Genomic DNA, 21,070 nt, shown 5'->3' on the forward strand with positions numbered 1-21,070 from the left:
GAAAACCAGGAGGAAATCTCAAGAACCAAAACAGAAAAGAAATTGACCCAAAGCAGAAGTGCTAAAGTTCCTTGAATGACCACTTGAGACTGGTTTTTAGTTTTTAAAAGAAAGTAAGTCCTTACAGAGTCTTATGTTAAAATCCAATTTTGCTCAAGTTTGGAGCGAAAACAAATATCCTTTCAGTCTGGTACTAAAAATCCCAAAACACCTCAATATAGCCAATTCTCCCTTTTCAAGACAACTGAATGGGTGTGGGGGGGCTCTTATATTAAGAGATAAAGTCATGCATAAATAGATGCTTGGATCCTTTGACAGTCAGGTGTGCCGACACAGGCTTCTGTAGCTGGAGGCTGTCTGCTAGCCTTTACCTCACCTAATTAGAGCCACTGAAATAGACCTCTTGACCCCATTTGTGAGGTTTGTGCCTTTTGGAGATTTTAAAGCAATTATCATATGCCAATATGCCATGCTGTGTGGTTAATTGTACTAACAGACCCTCCAAGAAGTTTGTGTTCCAGTTTTGCAAATGAAATTTAAGCACATTTTTGTATGTACTGCTTAGCAAGTATCTGTGTTTATGCAGTGCATCCACACAGTCTATGGATTCACCTTGTAAACCGAGGTTGATCATGTTAATCGATAAGTTAAAACTAGAAATATGGTCACTTCTGTGTCATATAGAAAATACCAGACTAAATGCATTAAAAAAGAGACTTGACAAACTAGTGTGCAATGTTGTGGTGCACTTTTTTATATAACGTGCATGGTGAAAACACATATATTAATGTTGAAAATGTATGTATGGCAAGGGCAAAGATGATAAGAAGGATATCTTCAGCTCCATTTGGGTAATACTGTGTTAAATAACTTTTTTGGGGGGGGGTTTATTGAAAATTGATAAGGAGCACAGGCCCATCACTGATGCATTTTGGAAAGGGCTAAAACCAATGGGGAAGAAAAGAAGAGTAATAACAAATGTGAAGAATTAAAATAATAATATGGCCTTCATACAAAATCCAAACCATGAATATTTAAAAATCTAAAATCAGTCCTCACAGTGGAGGACTTTTTCGTTGCTCACAGTGATGAGACTATCTGCCACTTTGCACTATTTTACCCGCTGTGTTTCATATAACTTGTACACAACGAAGGGATTAGTGTGTATAGTGTCTATTTGAGTTAAATTATATGACAAAGCTATTATTGTCAGATAATTGTAAGCTCAGTAATAGCTAAGTTAGCTAAGTAACCAGCTATTACTGTAGAAAGTAATAGTTATTTATACAACTTTGATTTTTATGATTAAATGTTTTATAACCCCCCCTAACCTTTACATATCATTTACAACTAAAAAGCTTATGTACATGAAAATCAAAATATATCAACAATTTTTTTAATTAAACACTTTTTAAATGGAAATAGTTGACCTTCTGTAACAGTTCTGATGTTATTTAATACAACTGTGAGCCTTTAAAGTGCACATAATTATTTTTACTTCAATACAAGCTTTGTCCAGTGTTTCCAGCCTTATTGCTAATGTTTAGCAGTATTGTGGTAAGAGTGAGGTACGTCCCTTAAAGACTCAAATCAGGCTTTAAATTAAGATTCCTTCAAGAGGTATCAAATTCTTCACGTGTCTGCAAATGAAATTCAAACAGTGAACAGGATATTTAGCTCTCTTTGCATTCGCTTCATGTCTTCAATTTCTACTTTAATGCTCTCTCTCTATCTCCGCTTGTCAATTACGGATGATTGTAATACCAGAACCACTTCTAACAAAAGGTGCTTTTTTTCAGCCCTGCATGATAACACAGTAACACGGATGTCGCTGCTTCACACTGCTTCTCCAACAGAGTACAGGTTATTGTTTCTGTGGTGTGGCAGGGTCGTTGTGACAATAAGCATCGCTGGCTGGAAAGCATATACCACACCTGCCCTTATAGAAGTGCTTGCCTCTAGAAAGAATGCAACATTCAGGTCCTTCATTAGATCTATTACTAATATCTGTCTGAAAAGTTTAGCCTCTGAATCCATTTCCCTGTTGATGCATTGCTTTGACCTTTGGTGACGAGAGGGATTTGTGTGCAGTAAGCAATTGCTTACATGCTGTAATACAAACATGACAATGAACAGCTAAATTAAGACCATTATTATACATGCAAATACAGATAAACAGAAACCCATGGCAGCTTGCCATTACATACCCCGAGTCCAAGCAAAGCTTTGGGATATCTTGGTGAAAAAGCCATTAACTTGGCTATGATGCTTGTCACCCCACATTTGATCAATGCTTGGATTTTAAAGCCTCTTTTAAAATGTCACATCTACTTAATATCACATTATTCACCAGATAGAGTTTAGGCCTTTAAGGTTTTCCATTCCTTTCCAAAGCTGCGGAAATTCTCTATGTCATGGAAATCTGCCGGCAAATGTCACCTGAATGATAATTTGTATATTAAGCTTTGCATTAAGGAATCCATGGCCTTTTAAAATGCGCTTTTCAAATGCAACATGAATGGAAGTAAAATGTGTTTTTGTCTTGGGGTTCTTAACCAGGAAAATTCCATTTAATCTCAGATGAAAAAAATCTGTTGCTAGATTATGCGTGTAATATTAAAGAGAAAAAAATCCTCCAGGCACTGGCTGTGTGGGATATGCTACAACATGTAAATAATAACAGTGTACAGTGCAAACATAACGTTAATGCCTTATCTGTTGCTTTTTTACACTCTTTCAGCACATGAAACTAGATGGCTTAACACTAGAGGGCTCACATGCATTATCATACAAAAGAGCCCTTCATTTGAGTTCTGGGGGATGGGAGGTGGGTGGGGGGCACAGATGACTATGTATTATTGATTATGCTTTATTGTGCTGAAACATCCCTTTTATAGCCGTGGACAAAACTCAAGAGGGGATGGAATGTATCATCAGAATTCATAACCAGCACGCTGTCTTGTGTCATGACACCCGAGTGCAAATTGAGGACAGTGGGAACTCAGAATTTTTCAAAAGTTTAAAATTAAATCAGAAGGAGCAGCGGTGGAAGAGAACGGTATTAAGAAACGAGGACTTATTTTGTGTGTGTGTGTGTGTGTGTGTGTGTGTGTGTGTGTGTGTGCGTCAAAGAAAGAAGAGAACAAAACTACCTGACTGTATCTCAATACGTGCATCCCTGTTTCCTGACGTCCACGTCATGTAAAGTTTGCGTTATCGTGCGCACGCTCTATCACACCGCTGACTCAATCCTGCATGGAGTCGGTGCATGCGTAAGCCGTTGCAAACTGAGCAGCTGGTCTCCCCTGTGGGAGTCATTAGCAGTGAAGCTCATCCTTTTGTCACACACTCCAGTGTCTGTCCCTCACCTCTCAGCCCAACCTCGGGGCCCATCACGTTCCCCCCTGCACACCTGGCTTTATTTCTTTCTTCTCCTCTCTGACTTCAAGGCTCTGCAGGCTGGCTGCTCCCATAGAAACTGAACTAGATAACTATAAAAGAGAAAGGGCGAATGAGCAAGATATAAACAGAATGGAAAGAAGGAAGAAGTAGACAAATAGGGAAGAGGCAGTGGGGGAATGAGGTCTGTCAGCCCTCCGCAACCTATTATCCTGGAGTCCTGGAGGATGCATATCCCTATACATACTCCCCTAGACAAAAAGATAGCGCACCCTCACTTTCTTCCTCTGCACCAGTTCCCATGTTATTTCTGTAAGCCCCTTGCCTCCCTCATCCATCCATCCGGCTGTCCCAAGTTTGCCCGCTGCCTCTCTCTGTGGTCACGCCACAGAGAGAGTCAGCTATATTAAAGCCTCCTCTTCTCTTCTAATCTCACCACGGCAGAGAGGCTAGAGCTGGCTTTGCTTCAGATACACAGACCCCCACTTGCCCACCTCTGCCCAGAAAAATCTCTGCTCATAGTTACCACTGACAAGTATGCCAACACATTTTCCACACCAGTCCAACAAGCCCCAGTACTCGCCTCCTTTAACGCCTCAGCTCCAACCCTATTCGGTTGTACGTATGTACTTATTAAGATGTAAATTCAAATTGTTTGTCTACCCTCTCTTTAGTATTTATGAAATGGATATTTGAAAGTGGAATGAGGTACTTGAAGATAATATAAGGAGTAAGCAGGTGGGTGGATTTAGGGATGAGTGCTGTTCCTTGGAATTCAATATTTCTCCACCGGAGATGTCCCATGCCTCATCTATATCAGACAGAAGATAAGGTACAATTGATCCCAGGGGGAGGTAGTTTAAGAGAAGATGCTTAAACACTTTTCCTCCTGTTACCATAAAGCCCAGATTGAGGGAAATTAATGTGATTTTCAGGCTGGTCCACTTGTCATATACTGTATTTGCTGTACTCTCCTGGGATGGTTTAGGATTCCTCCCAGCACTTTGAGGCCATACCTCACTGGATCCAAATGGAGTTACTGAAAATTGGGAATGAACTCCATTTATGGATTTTCACTCCAAATAAAGTGGCTAATTCGGTCCAAAGAGCCATGACCCCAGCAGAATTAACCTAGCAATTTGTCACTTCCAAGGACATCTCCAGGGAGTTTGCTGAAACCGGCCAACTTGATATAATCCTTCATTCCCCGATCAGTAATGGAGCAGAGGAGAGGTGATAGACGTGATTTACAGTAACCTATACTTTCTCTCCAGCTTTTCATCCCTTTTTCTTTTCCCCTCCTCTGATGTTTGGTTTTCTTCCCAAAATTAATCTCTTCAATTTTGCTTTGTGACGCTGATGCCTACACTCACTGTCGCAGTATTTACATGCGTTACGGTGCGCATACTTTTAGAACCCTATTCATCATGACTGCAACAACTGCTCGTGGAAGCAAAGCGAAGTGGGCCCTCCCAACTGGATGAATAAAAATCCCATTGATTTCCTTTGGCGGCAGCGTGCCAGGCCTGATGCCGAGGCACAGTGCACACCTGTAGATCAGGTGTTAATGAATATCAATGTTAAAAAAAAGAGAACTTAACGTGGGGGGACATATTTTTCCTTTCCTTTCAGAATCCTCAATAATCTTTGTGTTCATCCACTGTCTGAAAAAGATCTTTAGATCTTTTCCCTCTCCCAGGCTTTGCATAAGAATTTGCTTTGAGCACCTCCTCATCCTCTTCACAGAGAGGAGGAAGGAAAACTCTAAACCCTATAAGAAACATGAGTTTAAGTTCTTGATTGGAAATGGCAACTTCAGTACTCCACATTGACTTGTACGTATTTCGTTTCCACTCCAGTGCTGGAACACGTTTAACTCTGGGATGTTGGTGGGTTTCCACACATGAGCAGCTTGCTTCAGGTTTTTTACATTTGTTTTGGAATAAGGAATTTAACTTAGGCATTCCACCAACACGTCATCTTTGAAAAAGCGACTGGCTTGCCCTGCTGAAAAACCTGCTTCCTTCTCTGATTCAGTTTACAGACAGATATCCTGATTTCTGGAATTTTATTACTGCTATTTTCAAAAATTTCTCATAATTCTGATTTCAATGCTTTATTTGTCACTCCACTGCTGATCAGTGTTCACCTGATGATGGGCTCATGAAGATAAAATTTAGCCACTGTGAGAGAAAGAGTTACTTCAAGGTCCCTCCTAGACAACTAGTTGTTGATGTGATATTTGTTGATCTCACATTTCCCTGATACATAAACTGCCTCACTATCCAAAATATCACCTTTTGTTTCTAGAAAGATGGGCAACAGAAATCCAAATCCTCAGAAATTATGTAATTATATGTGTTATGATGTATTATGAAGCACTGTCAGATACGGATAGATCTGATAGATCGTTGTATAAAGGATGGTTGGCAAAGACCGTTCTTTGTGTATATCGACTGATATCAAATTGTTTACCCTTTTAAATTTCCTGTTCATCTGTAAGGTCCACATACTTTAGTTCCTGATAACTAAATGAATGTTTTTGACCGTACAAACAGAAACAGACTTCATGAGGGTGGCCTGAGGCCCAACGTCCTCTGGGCCCTGTGCTCACTGCATAGCACAATGGTATTCTATGGCAAAACTGGCTTTTGCCATAGAATACCAGAATTGGCAGGTCCACCACTGGTGCCCTGTGCTTTTCAGAGATGATAGCAGTTTCACCCTGAACACATATGACAGACGTTAAAGGGTCTGGAGAAACTGTGGCGAACGTAATGCTGCCTGTAACATCGTCCTGCATGACCAGTTTGGTAGTTGGTCAGTGGTTCCCCAGGACACCATCCATTGTCTATTTCAATCATTTTTTGTGCCGTGTATATTCATTTGGCCTCGGTTGTCATTTGTGTCCATTTGTGTGCGGCACCTGTTTTTGATACGTGTGTTGAAGGTTTACTTGTGCAGAAAAAAAAAACTTTTCAAAGAATTCATAACATTAGGTTCCCGTCACTCGTTCCCTCTTAAATGCAGAACTGAATTAAAAATCCTCCTTACATACAAAAGTCTGAATGATCAGGCCATATCAAAAACAGAGCACCATATTATACTAACAGAGTGCTTCACTCCAAGTGCCAGGCCACTTGTGGTTCCCAAAAGTACAATGGGAGCCAGCTATCAGGGCCCTCTTCTGCAGAACCAGCTCCCACAGGGTTCATGAGAAAGATGCCCTCTCTACTTTTAAGATCAATCCTAAAACTTTCATTTTTGATATAGTTTGCAGGTGACTCTGAACCATCCCTCGGTTCACTGCCCTCTCTTCACACCATATGTGAGGTAATATACTGTACCGCTATTTTAATGCCATTACCTTGTGTTACTGCATCCAGTAGTTTGTGTTTTATCTTCCATAGTTTGTGCCTGTTTACTCTCTAGTCTTTTCTTCCCTCACTCTGTCAGATGGCCCTTTTCCAGAGCATGATTGTGCTTGAGGTCTCTTCCTATTGAAAGAGAGTTCCAAGTTGTTGCTCACAGGGGATCATCTGATCAGTAAAACTGCCTTGAGACATGTTGTTTTGAACTAACTCTGTATAGATCAAATGTAATTCCTTTTTTATTTAATTGTATTTAGTAAAATGTAATTCTTTTGTCACTATATTGTATAGACAATTTTGATTTTCTAGGTCTGCTGTGCCTTAAATAGATGACCATGAAAAGAAATCCATGACAAGCTTACCGCAGCTCAGCGCTAAAGTAGTCAAAACACTGCAATCCTATTGCGCCGAACAGTCTAAAGCCTGAGATTTAGACACGTGGGGATTACTTTTATATATGGTTACCTCATTATCTGAAACTTTTGTTTCGTTTAAGAACAAATAACACTATAACATGACAGAAAAACCAAGAAAACCTTAATTCGTACCCTTAAAAGGAGCTTAGTTTCCACAATACTAATAATGTCTAGGTTTTTTCTTGCCAATGATTGTTTTGCTCAGACACAGAGGAGCTATTACGTTATCACAGCCATTCTTGTTTGGTCTTATCCTCCTCTAGTGGAGCGATTATCAGGGTGACAGGGTGAAGCCCGTCGTCTCGACACACTCCAGGTCAAAGCAGACTGTCCTCCCCTTGCTCTGCAACCATTGTTAATTCTTCCCTATTTTACACCATTGATCTCCTGCCTCCCGGCCCAAACAGCCAGGTCTTTGTGGAGCTGTTAAGCTGCTCCGCAACTGGACTTTCTGCCTTCGTGTTGCAAGCACAGTATCGATCCAAAGTTCCTGAACTGCCAGCTGGGTAGAAAAATAAATAAATAAAGAAGAAAAGGTGAGGTACTTAGTTCGATGAATGGAACAACCTTAAAGAACACTAGAGCCATTTATTTTTATTGCACGTGTGTAGTTCTTGGGGTCACTGATTGTTTTTGCAATGTGTGCTCAGGTTTGTTCACATGTGAAATATATTTGCATGACAGGATGTGTTCAGTGTTCAGTGTGGGACCTGATAAAGTAAATAATTTCTGCCTCCTGGTACTGTCTTCAAAAAGTGCTTAAATGAAGGTCTTTTTCTTTGAAAAGTCTAGTCCTATACTGAAGGCGTAATTCATGTTCAGGCAAAAACCTAATGAATGAAAATGAAAATGAATCATTTCATTGACTTTGTTTTTTAAAGCCAAACTGCAAAGTAAAGAAATGCTAAGCTGCTGTGGTTCAAAGAAAACGCTGATGGTCAACAGAAAACTAAGTAAGTGTTTGTACAGTCAGTGCTATTAGCATCATACTACTATATGTTTCTTCCTGACAGTCAACTGTTAAAAGCCATATGGCATCTACAATAAGACTGCCATCAGAGCAATGCTGCTGACCTCCTGGGGCTAAAACTTAAGAGTCAAAAGCTGCAGTTTCTTTTTGTACTGACTCCTTTAAAAAGCAGTGTGATACCCAATACTGTCTTGGCTTCTATCTGCTATAGCAGACAGTTGATAACTTTGACTCTTCATCCACTTATCTCACTTGGTCATTCTCTAAAAATTCAATGCAACTAGGTTATTTTGTTTTTGCCAACCTAAACCTTAGCAATGTTTGCATGCATATGACTAGTGCAGGGTGTAGTCAGTGGGCTTAAAAGGTGCTGAATTGATCAGCCAAAGTAGGCTGTCCAGCACTGCCTTTGCTAAGTTACTATTCGAAGAGCCTCCTTGGGATTTTTATGTAATAAAATATTTCCAGTTTATATTTTGTGTGTGTGTGTGTGTGTGTGTGTGTGTGTGTGTGTGTGTTTGTGTGTTTTAGGTGTAATAAATGCGCTAAATCTATTCAAATTTATTATGCTTTTTTTTTCTTTGCAGTTCAAGCACTGGCCATAAATCAATGCCACAGCTGTACTTTTGCAAAAAAAAGAAGAAAAAAAAAGAACTTATCAGCAAGGAATTTTTAAAAAGAAGAACAACAGAAGCTGAGCGAACTTATAAGAAACTTATAAAAAACTTATAAGAAAAACAACTGACAAACCTAGTGAGAAATTATAAAATGGCTTATTACAGTAACCTACCAGAGGATAACAAGAAAAACACAAAAAATATTAACTGACATTCTTAACAACATAACCAAATAACTATTATATCCAAAAAGTTATGTGAATATGAGGATGAACTGGAAATAAGTCTTTTCGGGGGGGTTTGTTTGTTTGTTTTGTTCTTACTCTGGTCATCTGGATATGACTGTTTTCTATTATTATTGTTGTGTACACACAATAATATTCCTTCCCCCACCTCACAGTGTTTGTTCCCCATCTCTTTCACAAAGTTTAAGTAGTACATCGATGGAGTGGCAGTGGTGCAAGTGGTGCAAGCAGACATCAACTCTGCACAGCAGCTTCTTTCAGCTTCAAAGCCAAGCAGGACAGCCAAGCACTTCCAGGTCAGTTACAAGAGGTCCCCTCTCCAGTGTGTCCTGCGGTGTCCTCGCACACAGAAGTATCTTCAGCACTGACAAAGGAGAGACAGCACGGGTCATTCTCATTACCTCATTTGACCTTTCTGTGTAGAGCTGCAGCAATGCCAAATGGGGGGTAGGTTGTATTATAGCTGGAGCCAGAAGCATAAAATCAGCACCAGTGAATATTTTTACCAGAAGTGTTGTTTCTAGCTAGCTTACTAGGTAACAGCTAACCCCCATGTTCTATTAACCTGCTCACAGCAGCATCATTACAAGCTCAGTTTAACAGGTGTTAATCGCGTTCCATACCAGTGTTTCTTTTCTTCACATGGCTCCGCCTGGCAAGTAGATCACACTTTTTCTGGCCCCATGGATATGTTTACTAGCCTGAAAAATTAGGAAATTGGGCAGCACAGTGGAGCAGCGGTTAGCACTATCCCCTCATGCCAACAAGGTCCTGGGTTCTTTTTGTGTGGAATTTGCTCTCCCCATGTCTAAGTGGGTTCTTTCTGTATTCTAGCTTCCTCCCACAGTCCAAAGACATACATGTTAGGTTAAGTGGTGAGCCTAAATTGCCTGTAGGGGAGCATGACTTGTTGTCTGTCTCTATGTGAGTTAGCACTTTGACAAATTAGCAAGCTTATTAAACATGTGGCTTGATAAAGGACTTTTTACCTGCAAAGGTTTTGATTGTGATTAGCATAGCAGATGCTGCTGTTGTCAACTCAACCCAGCTGGAATAAACCAAAAGCCTTTTCTTTCATTCCAGCTGGGTTCACTGTAACAGTCATGGTGCTCCCTCGTGTGTGTGTGTGTGTGTGTGTGTTTGCATCAGCTTGACCATAAATTAAAAACGTTATGTCAACATCATTGGTTACTATTATCGAAACTTGTTTTTTCACTTAAATTTGAAACATACATAGCCACACTGTAATATACATATATAGTCTACACAGATATGTTTTTAATTGCAAATGCTGTTGAGTCCTGTCCTACCAGTGTTGCTCTCCTGTTGTGTTTTCCACGTGACCAAGAACTGCCTCTTTATTTCATTCTTGACACCAACCCAACAAAATGGTGTGCGTATCAAAGCTTGCACTGACATTATAATCAATATGCAATACACGTCTGCTGTTAAAAGGGGTATAGTGGTCACTCTCTGGAGGGCAGACTTTGTGCTCTCCGAGTCAGAGACCAGATTAGAATTCCTCACAGATTAATCGTTGGCTCATAACAGACTGTAATTAAGTCGAGACAACTTCTAAAGTCCAGAGTAAAGAAAGAAAAAAAAAAAAAGTCAGTTTATATCACCCCCGCTTGTGCAGGATACAAGAGGTCAGGCCATAACACGCTGATTAAGGGATGGGTTATTCAAAAGATTTTTTTCTGAAATGCTCCACAGGACTGATGGTTCATGAAGATGAAAGATGAGAAAAATAATCTGCTCTGCATACTAGCTGCTTTGTGATATATCAGCCTAATATCGTGGGACATTTAACAGCATCTCATTTATGGAGAGATTTTCTGCGCTTTATGTATGTGTTATCATTCAACCATAGGAGGGGTATTGTAAAACTTTTATTGTACTATGGCATACTACAGGCAATAGTTGGGAACTGCAAAGATCCAACCCATCCATCTATCTCCCCATCTTTCCCTCTCTCACAACTGTTCTCCTACTGCTATCATTACCTCTGCCGTCTCCCCCTTTTTACCTATCTGTTAGAGCCCATTAAACAGTTTGTGGAAAGGAGGGGGGAAAACATGGGTTTGACTCCGAAACAAGCCCTACCTCATTGCACCCAGAACACACACACACACCCTCCATTCACATGTACGCATTATCCTAAGCCAAAGCATTCGAGGTGTGTAGCGTAAGCCTCTGCAGTGCGCCTCATGTTTCATAAAGAGATAAGGGCCACTAAAAATACCCATCGTGTACGGAAAGATAGCCAAGCTTTAGGAGAGGTATCTACAGCGAACAGCCAGCAACGCGGTGTCTCCTTTAATTCAAGCCACAGACATATAAGGAAAAAAAGAAGTCAGAGTCCACAGACACAGACAGTGTTTTGTAAAGAAACAGAGCTAGAAATAGAAATATTTGAAACAGTATTATTAATATTAACACAATATGTTGTCGGATGTATCTTCATTATTTAAGCAGGTTTAGACAGCTTGATAAAACAGGTGTGTTAAACTTAATCAAAGAGTGATCGGTGTTTCAAATCAATCCATAATAATCTCATTTTAAGTCGTTATTATTACATCTTCCTTCAACTAAAGTCAGCTCTCAGGGAACTCTATCCAGGTAGTGGTGTAAAATATCTTACAAAGCATGGCTCTGTGTAAGACCAGATCTTGATATTAAAGCAGAGAACTGTGTCAACAAGTTTCCTGCTGTTCTGACGCATGTTAGATCCTGTAGCTAAACAGAAGCTGATCCTCTGAGGGAGATCTGTTCCCCTCTGCACACACAAGACTGCAGCAAAGCACAGTGGCTTTGTTTGTACTGCTTTATTTTTACTTTTTGTTAACACATATAGCAAAAATATAGGTTCATGTGCGTGTACACACCCATAAAGAACCCTATATTCTGTAATAATAAAGTAGACCTACTTTATTAGTAAATACCCTTGATTAAATATTGCAATAATGATACTTCAGTGCACTGAATAGGCTATTTTTGGACTAAACTGATATTCTGTTACGCTGTTAAGAGCCTAATAGTATACGCTTCATATTTTTGACAGCTGGATACAGTTACCTGAAAATGATTTCCTGCTGCAAGGAAGGGTGAATAGATACTGCACTTTTCTGCCATTTTAATTTAAGTTAACGTGTGAATTCATATTTTTATATCAGTAATAATCAGAATTGGTGTTTAGCTCGTTTTTGTGTGTGTCACGAAAGGCACATCGCTCGCCAAGACCCTGTTGTGTTAGGATCTTAGCTGCACTAAGAACAGACCTGGCTGCAGGAACACATACTGTATGTATGAATCCAAGCCATAAAGCCTTTTACTAAAAACAAAGTTACTGACACATGAATAATAACTGGGGTAATGACAGTGACAGTAAAGAAGTGCTGGTGAAGACAGGGAAAGTGAGGTACTGAACATTTTTCCTGGAGTTGATAACAAATCCACCCATAGTTTAGTTCAGGTATTACTGCTGGGGGAAATCTGATCAGCTGACAGCAATGTCAGCCAAGCTGATGTGCCACCAATTGAGAAATCTTTAATATGGAACACTAATAATCCTGCTTTAACCTGCTTAAAGTTTCTGCGCATCTGCAAACTTCTTTGCAACCCACCCTCTGCCCAGGGCAGAGAGATTCTTTGTTCTCGGGACAGAGCTGTACCGTCAAACAAGGTGGAAATAGAATTAACAATCTATTAACAATCTTTTATTTGTCTTAATAGACCTGAATGAAGTACTCTTATTACTGTAACTGTAATTCAAATCTTCAGTTAAATGCCAAAAAATATGTTATCAAACCACCAAGGCCCATTTAGTGCCCTTTGTCAAAACTGCTGATATGCCTCATTCACAGACAAGTTGTCCTTTGACATCTGAGAGGGGTTTGTCACTCCCCACTCCCTTTTTCTAAACATAGCATGAGCTTTTAAGTGCCAGAATTTATCAGCCATCAAAATAGAGAACTGAATCAGTAAGTTAAAAAACAAAGAATTGAAAACAAAGTGCAAAATACAACAGTGCTAATGGGTAGGTAAACCAGGGTCTGCTTGATGATAAACCTGACATTTATGCCACCAGCAAACCTCCAGCTTCCTGCTGTCTAGATTTTCCTGGTCTCTAAAATGGGACTGTTATCGCTCAGCCGCTGAGTCTGTCAATGTGAGTCCAAAAGAGCACAGAGGTTCAAGAAAACCTTCGCTCATGAAGAGAAGACTCGGGCGCTAGCTGAAAAACCTGCATTATGTTACACACCAGGATCGTTTTAAACAGCTACGTTCTCACAACTGGAAACCTGGAGAGCGCAATTCATGTCCTAGTTTTTGAGTTTCATGCTGTACAGTTTGCTTTGCTGTGTTTCTGCTTGGTTCAGTTTAATCTGAGCTAGATTTAATCGTCTAAAACTGCATGGTTAGTTTAAAGAAAAGGCCATGGTTTAGTTTAAAATAGCAAAACATTAACATTGAATGTTAAAAAAGCATTAAGAGTACCCAGTCATGCATCAGTCTGCCATGACCCACTTACCATTTGGCACCAATGCCAAAAGGCACACTGACATTGTGGATTTGACAGAAGTAGCCCGTTGTGATATCTGCAGTCAGTCCTGCAGTGAATCCACATCAGCAGCATGTGGAATTTACTATTAAGTAATTTTATTCCAATCCTGCTCTAAATATTAGACTAAAATAAAAATAAATACACATATTTCTTCTTATAAACATTTGCATTTTCAGTTATTAAAAGACTCGATTCTTTCTCCTACACCTGAACACATTTTAGGGAGAGAAATGTCTCCTTTTTCTAAGCCCTGCAAGACATATTGATTTGCTCTAGGTGAATCAAGAAACTTCCTAACAAGTTTTTCGCCCTCTTATGTGTGCAAATTCAATCCTACATTAAAAACTCCTCAGATGGGCTTGACCCTTTGAAATATCAGCGGCAATCAATTATTCAGTGTCAAACTTTGAGTGCTGATTTAGGAGAGGGATTTTGACTTGGCAAAACATTTCCTCCTCTCAGCAAAAAACTGTCAAAGTTCTAGTTTTCATGATGTCAAGAACTAGTAAGGACAAAAGTTAACTAAGTTGGAGGTTGTAGCACCACTTAGGAATATTTGATAAACTTTTTGTATTCTTCTTCATCCCCTCCTACTTCCAGCTCCTCTTTTACTTCAGTTTTTATCTTCAACGTCCACATTTTCTTCATCGTCCTCCTTTACTCCCACTGCTTTTTCCCCTCTGACCTATTTTCTTCCATGTAGTATACAACCGCTCCTCTGCCATTTCTGCTTCTCCTTTTGTTCCAGATATTTTTCACATTTTTCCCCCACTCCTTCTTCTCTACCTTCTCTTCAAATTCAGTGCTTTTTTTTCTAACGTCCTCATATTCCACTTTACACCTCCTCTTTTTCCAACACGCTCACAACTTCTTCCATTTCCATTTCACCTTCCACATCCTTATTTTCACTTCAGTTTCATCCGCCATCCACTCCTCCATTTCCATTCCCACTTTTTGTGCTTTTTAATTTTTAATTTCCACCAGTTATTTTTTTCCTTCGTCTTCCTCTGCTTCCATTACTTTTTTCTTTTGCAGAATTTTATCTTTCAGTTTTATTTTTCACATCTTCTTTCAGGACAACTTTTATTTCTCATTCATCCTCCACTTCTACCTGCTACTTTCTTTATTTCCTCTCCCTTATCCACTTCTAATTCCAAGACTTCCTTTACTTTTTCCCAGCTTGACTACAACTTTCAGGTGTCATTTTCACAGTTAAACTTTCCTTCTTTCTTTTTATTAGCTTTTTCTGTCTCTTCCTCTCCATCATCTTCCAGTTTCACACATTTTTCTTCTGTATTTACTTTCCTGTTTGCCCATTTCCTCTTTCATTTTCTTTCTTTGACCCTCAATTATCATTATTATTATTATTATTATTATTATGTGTATAAAGGTATTTATTGTATTATGGTCTGTTATACTTATACTTGCAGCTTTTTCCCCCTGTAAGGTCACAGCTTGAAAACATCAATTCACACGCACAATTCTCTAACTCAAGAGCAAACACTTACAACTAGATTTTTGAGATAATGAGATCCTGTGATGCCTTCCCTTCACGCATCTTCTGCCTATAAAAGGGCCCGCTGCACTACAGTTGCAGTCGGCACAAACAAGACCAACATGAGTTTGACTCAAAGAAGGTCACGTCTACCTAAGCAGCCACCCATTTCCCATTTCCTTCATCTCTTTTCCAGACGTCCACCATTTGGGTTTCTATTGAGCAAAGTAGATGTCAAGTCATCACTTGCTCTTCATCTTAGCCGGGATATGGATTGGAAAAGATTACTGCGGATACACTCACCCAGCCTGCCCCACCGGTCCAGTATTTCATCTCTCAGCATGATTAAATGGGAGACATTCGCACCCGATTTGTTAATTCATCAAAGCGGGGTACCTTGTGGGATATAGAGGTTGTATTAATCACATTTTGGGCAAATTCATGTTGGCTTGCATAAAGCTCAAACAGGCATGCATTACAGATTAGTCTTCTGGTGAAGGTGCCTCACCGGAGATTCATCGCATTAATATATTACCCCAGTCACAAGGTCTGAAGTTAGAAAGAATGAAAGAGCGCGAGAGAGAAAGACAGTGAGACAGAGACTGGGTGTCTTTTGGTGTTGACAGCAAGCTTTACAGTGAATACAAATGATTAACTTAAAATATCAAGCAAGGATCTATGAGTGCCTTTTCAGAAGACAAAAAGCAAACAAAATAAAACAAACAAAAAAAAACTGATACATGAAGTGGAGTCGGAGATATAAAACATTCCGATTTGTGCGCTTTTCTTCGAGCATGTCTTCTTTGAAGTGATTGCCTGCTAAAAAGGAATCGCAATCAGCCGCAGGAGAAAAAGACCAAAAAAACAGCACTCTGATTGTTATGAATAGCATTTAAGGATTATAACATTCCGACTGTGTACAGGGACATGGGGTCTCACTTTCCTCTCCCTTGTTGTCTAATTTGTCTCATAACTAGGTTTTATAACAGTCATTAGAAGGTAAATCCCCTTGGCTCAACTTTCCACAGTAAAGCACTGGCATTCGGCGCTTGATAAATGGACACTCAACATTGGTTATTATGATGAATGGGAATTTCACACTGGTAACAGTGCCAGGTATGGGAGGGGAAGAAAACCCTGAAAGAAATTCCTCCCAAAAGTGCTGCCAATGGCAAATTGGAAACTGATGCCTTTAGGGTAAGTTGACATTCACAGTATTGGCTTTTATTGGATTCCTGGACTTGCCTGAAGTTAGGTCAGGGTGATCCATTTCCAAAAAAAAAAAGAAAAAAGTTACAAAGTGATTTTTTTTAATACCACTAAAGCTAAGTTGCAAAAACGACTCAATAAACAAATCAGCTGTTACTGCAGATTAGTGAGGGTCCCTGACAATTTACCCAGTAGTACAGGTTGCTAGGCTTGTGCTTCAGATGCGGATGCGGCCAACCAATATTTTGCAGTAACTATAATATCATTGTATAAATACAGTGGAGTGATTCTGCAAACTACAATGGGTGTCTAATAAATGGGTTATGGGCAGAGGAGAAAAATAGAGCAAGTGGAGCTAAAGGGAGAGGAGAGATGCAGAGGCGAAGAAGGTATACTATGGGGCAATTTAATCTCCACCATCTCAACTGGCTAATAAGAGGAGAGCGAGGGAATATAAATAGTGAGCGAAGGACTAATGGAATTCATTTTAGGAGAGTATTTAACCTATTTCAGAGAGAATCCAGTGTAATCAATTAAAAATGCCTCAAGCCCAGGCCTCAACTTTAATTACTCTTCAAATGTGATTATTCTCTGACATGCTACCTTCCTTGAAATAGATATATTAGCTACATTAAAATGTCGTCTCTTGTACCGTGTCTATAACCATGGGGCGTGGGTCCAGAAAATATATACATGTATTCGGGATTGTTTCTTCTGCTTGCTTTATGTAAAGAAGCATACCCACAGAAGGAGAGTGGCAACAATAAAGGGAACCTAGACAGATGCTAACTGGCTACAGCTAGCTGTGTTGGTACACCTGTTGATCAGCATGGCCTAATTCCGGTATCCAGATGGATACATTTACAAAAAAAATTAAAACTCACTAAAAGCTCTTCATTTGTGGTGACAGTACTTGAATAATAGCAAAGTGACTCATGATCAGATCTGCCCTGTGGTCTTGCTATCTGGTCAGGCTGTCGGTCCACTGTTTACCTCAGCTGTCAATATGACGGGTGGAAAGTTTCCATTTACTGTGGAGGAGGTTGTAAAATTTGTGAAAGCAGTCAGTTACAAGTTGATGAGTCAGCAATCCTCATTTCTGTCCAGTGACAGTAATACTGAGGTGAGCTGAGGATATCCTGAAGTTGTCTCTCAGTAAGCACTGCTGTTTTTGTTATTGTTAGCTATTGTTAGCCAGTGTTTGATCCACTTTGAAGACATTTTGACTAACACTGTTGGACGCTTGGTGAATGACACTTAGTGAATAAACTCTGACGTAATGTAATGACGTGTTCAAACTATTTATCAGAGGGAAAGTGTGATTTTTAGGATACCTCTAATATTAGCCTGCATTATGCTAGCTTATAACTAGCTGTTGTTGATTAGCCGGCTCATTGTCAGCTGTCTAGAAACAGGAGGATAGCATGTCTAATCTGCTGAAAATGAGTAATTCTGATAATATTGGAATAAAATAAGCATGGGTATGAATGTTTTTGTGTGTTAGGCCCCTGACTTCAGTTTAGGAGATGAGGCTTGAGGTGAGGAGGAAGAGGATAACATTTTATCAAGATACCAATGGCATTGTCTCTTTCCCTCATGTTTTCGCTTCTTTGGTGAAGGTGACCCCTTTTCACATGACAAAACATAGTTATGGTCCTTCATATCTTTTGTATGAAGGTGCAGATATTGATTACAATTTGCCTCCAAAAACACCTATAAGTTCTCGTGTCCTTTGCCTTCGGCATACTACATATGTGTCCAGTCTGCAGCCACATATATAAAACAAGAGTAAGTGGATGTCCATCTCTGCCACTGTATTCAGACGGCAGGGCAACGTGGCGGCTTCCAAAAACTGTTGCCCTCCTCTATGTGTTTTTAATGGATTAATTCTAGGTTTATGAGAATGCAATCACATAATTACCCACTAATCAATGTATATTTATGAGCACAATATTCTTTTTTTCTATTAAATAATCTGAAAAATGACTGACTATACCTTTACCATATTTTATTGTCCTATTTTAAGCCATCATTTCTGTTCAGAATGAAATATCTCAACAATAACTGTTTGAGTGTCAGCCCTGACGTAAATGCTGACCCGTCAGTGCTGTGACAATCTAAAATCACTTTTCCCTCAGACACTGCGTCATCAGGCAGTTAACACCCTAGACTACAGGTGTTCAGTCAATATGTACTCACAGTTCCCCGGACACTAAGAAGGTCTGTAAGAGCCGCAGTGCCAGTCTAGCAGTAGGCTAGTTTGTTTGAAAGTCAACCTAACACTAATCCACTCCTCTGAAACCCTCTCAGAAGGGAAGAGGGATCAAAGTGCCTGGAGGGCACACTCCAGAAAATATGCAACTCTGCACTCGCATAAAACTCTCAGTGAGATTGGGATATCAAAATGCATAACGACAAGCAGAGAAAACCACATATGGAAACACGGTCCGTACAATTCTGGATCCCGGCTGGATGGATGAAAAAGGACAGCAGAACAGGAGGTTTGATTTTGAGACATTAGCTTTGAAATGCTCACCATCATCTGTCACATCTGATGTATGCAAGCAGACATTACACTGTGGGTCACATCTTGCTGTATTTTACATCTTTCATCCAAGCCCAGTACAGCCTCTGTTTCATTCTGTCACAGCGAGCATGAATGGATGACACGAGTGGCCACTTAATCACTGCTGTTCAGTGTAAGACGTGAAGCTTAGTGGCACAAACCCTCTTAGAAATAAAGGTGCTGTCTAGAATATGTTTAGATAACCCTGTTTGATTCCTGGTACAACCATCATGGTCATCCATGACTATAACAAGGTATCTTGCAATTACGAATGTATATTTTTTTATATATACATTTTTTTCTGAGGTTACTAAAGATTAAACCAGTGGAATTAGCAGCATGACTGACAGGAAACAAGCCAGCAGTACAAGACGGTATTCAACTGGTAAAATTTACGTACTTTCCAATATAGTATAGACAACAAAAAGAAGAAAAGACACAACTTTTAGTTACCTCTTGCCCACTTCCCCACTTATTAAACCAAATGAAATCACAAGCCTCCTACAACCAACAAAGTATACAAGATCCAATAACTGCAGTGGGGGCAGAAAATAAAGGCGACAGTGGAAATAAGGCATATGGCTGTTCAAGAGCCTCCACTGGAGCGGAGACAGGTAAAGGTCAGGAAACATAACAAAGCAAGAAAAAAAACAAACACTGGAATTCAACTGAAATCAAGCTTCTACCCTTCTAGACAGGTGAGTGGGCAGAGTGAAGTGGAGTGAACAGACCCATTACCAAGGCTATTATTCGAAGTGCAGAAACACTATGTTGCTGTTCATCTGTTTTGTAGAAGAGGATGTGTGATGATGTAACTGTTACCCTTAAAAAGTGTAGCAGTCAAGGCATATGTCTCTAAGCCTGGTGGACGGACCATGTGGTGCAAGCTGTAGGGCAGCTAGATCTCAGCTCCCATATATCAACCCCTCCAAGGTAGCCGTTTGACAGCTCCCACCAGTCATTCCCCAGGGGGACGGGGGTTCAGTTTCCCTGCATCTCCTGCAAACACAGGTATGCAATTAACTATTATATGGTGAAACTGACAAATTTAGTGAATGAATGCAGTTTATAAAACTAATATCTAACTTATACTTGAAACCATAGTTGTTGAAAAAAAAATTTTTTTTAATGTAACCTTTAAATAATACAAAGAACTCTTCAAGAGCCCTTTGGCTGTTTGGGGCAGAATCAGCCCTTTAGGAAGAAACCCTTTGTTAGCTTTATTTCTAAGAGTGCTCAGTACTCAGTAGAAAATCACTGGAAAGAGGACATGTCAGAACTCTATTTGAAAGAGGAACCTAGTGGACCCTCATGAAAATTGTACTTTGACTATAAGAACATTTCTAAAAGAAAAAAAAAAACAAAACCTAAAGCTGAATGATTCATTCATGATGTCCCAAGCTGCAGATCAGTGCTCCATAAAAACCCCTGACAGATGGTTAGGATTCCACTTCTGTGTTCACTTTTTAATGGGTATATCGAGAGTAAGACCAGGTTGACCCATTTAACAATTAATTTAGTGCAGTAGTCCAATGAGTTCAGTTTACAGCACCCTTGTGGTTCTTTTTAGCATTTCTATTTTTATAAGTGTACTATGCCCTTTTGCTAACCCCTGATGTTTTTTGTTTTTTTTTCAAACTTCAATCCCTCCAGCTTTGGGCAGACTAACTTCTCACTAACACTCCTCCTTAAACTGATTTAAGTGAACAACCATAGCTGCAGACTCACAACTGTCCACACCCATCCCACTGGATGAGCACTCTGTGACTCAGAGATGGCTCGACAGATGGATTATATTCCTGTTGTCGGTGCTCGCTGTTGGCTACAGGGCAGAAGTGTTTGATAAAAGCATGTCAAAACAGTTTGTAGGGTTCTTGGACTTAGAAGTCCACACTTTGGGAGGGCCAAGCTCATGTCTGCTGCCTCTGCAGTGTTTCACGCATGGTAAAGGTGTTTACTTGAGGTGGTGAGAGGGGGGAAAAGTGGGGGAAAAACACTTCTTAAGGCAGAAGAGTTTTCATTTTGATTCCTAGAAAGTATAATGCAGTCAGTTTATTTGGAGCTTTAAATACATATATATATATATATCTATATATATATATATATATATCTATATATATATATATATATATATATATATATATATATATATATATACATATCTGTTCTCTGGTGACCTTGTATCCAGCTTGGCTGTTTTCATGTGTGTGAGGGT

Source organism: Oreochromis niloticus, linkage group LG22 (assembly GCF_001858045.2).
Source record: "Oreochromis niloticus isolate F11D_XX linkage group LG22, O_niloticus_UMD_NMBU, whole genome shotgun sequence".
NCBI classification, from domain to species: Eukaryota; Metazoa; Chordata; class Actinopteri; order Cichliformes; family Cichlidae; genus Oreochromis; species Oreochromis niloticus.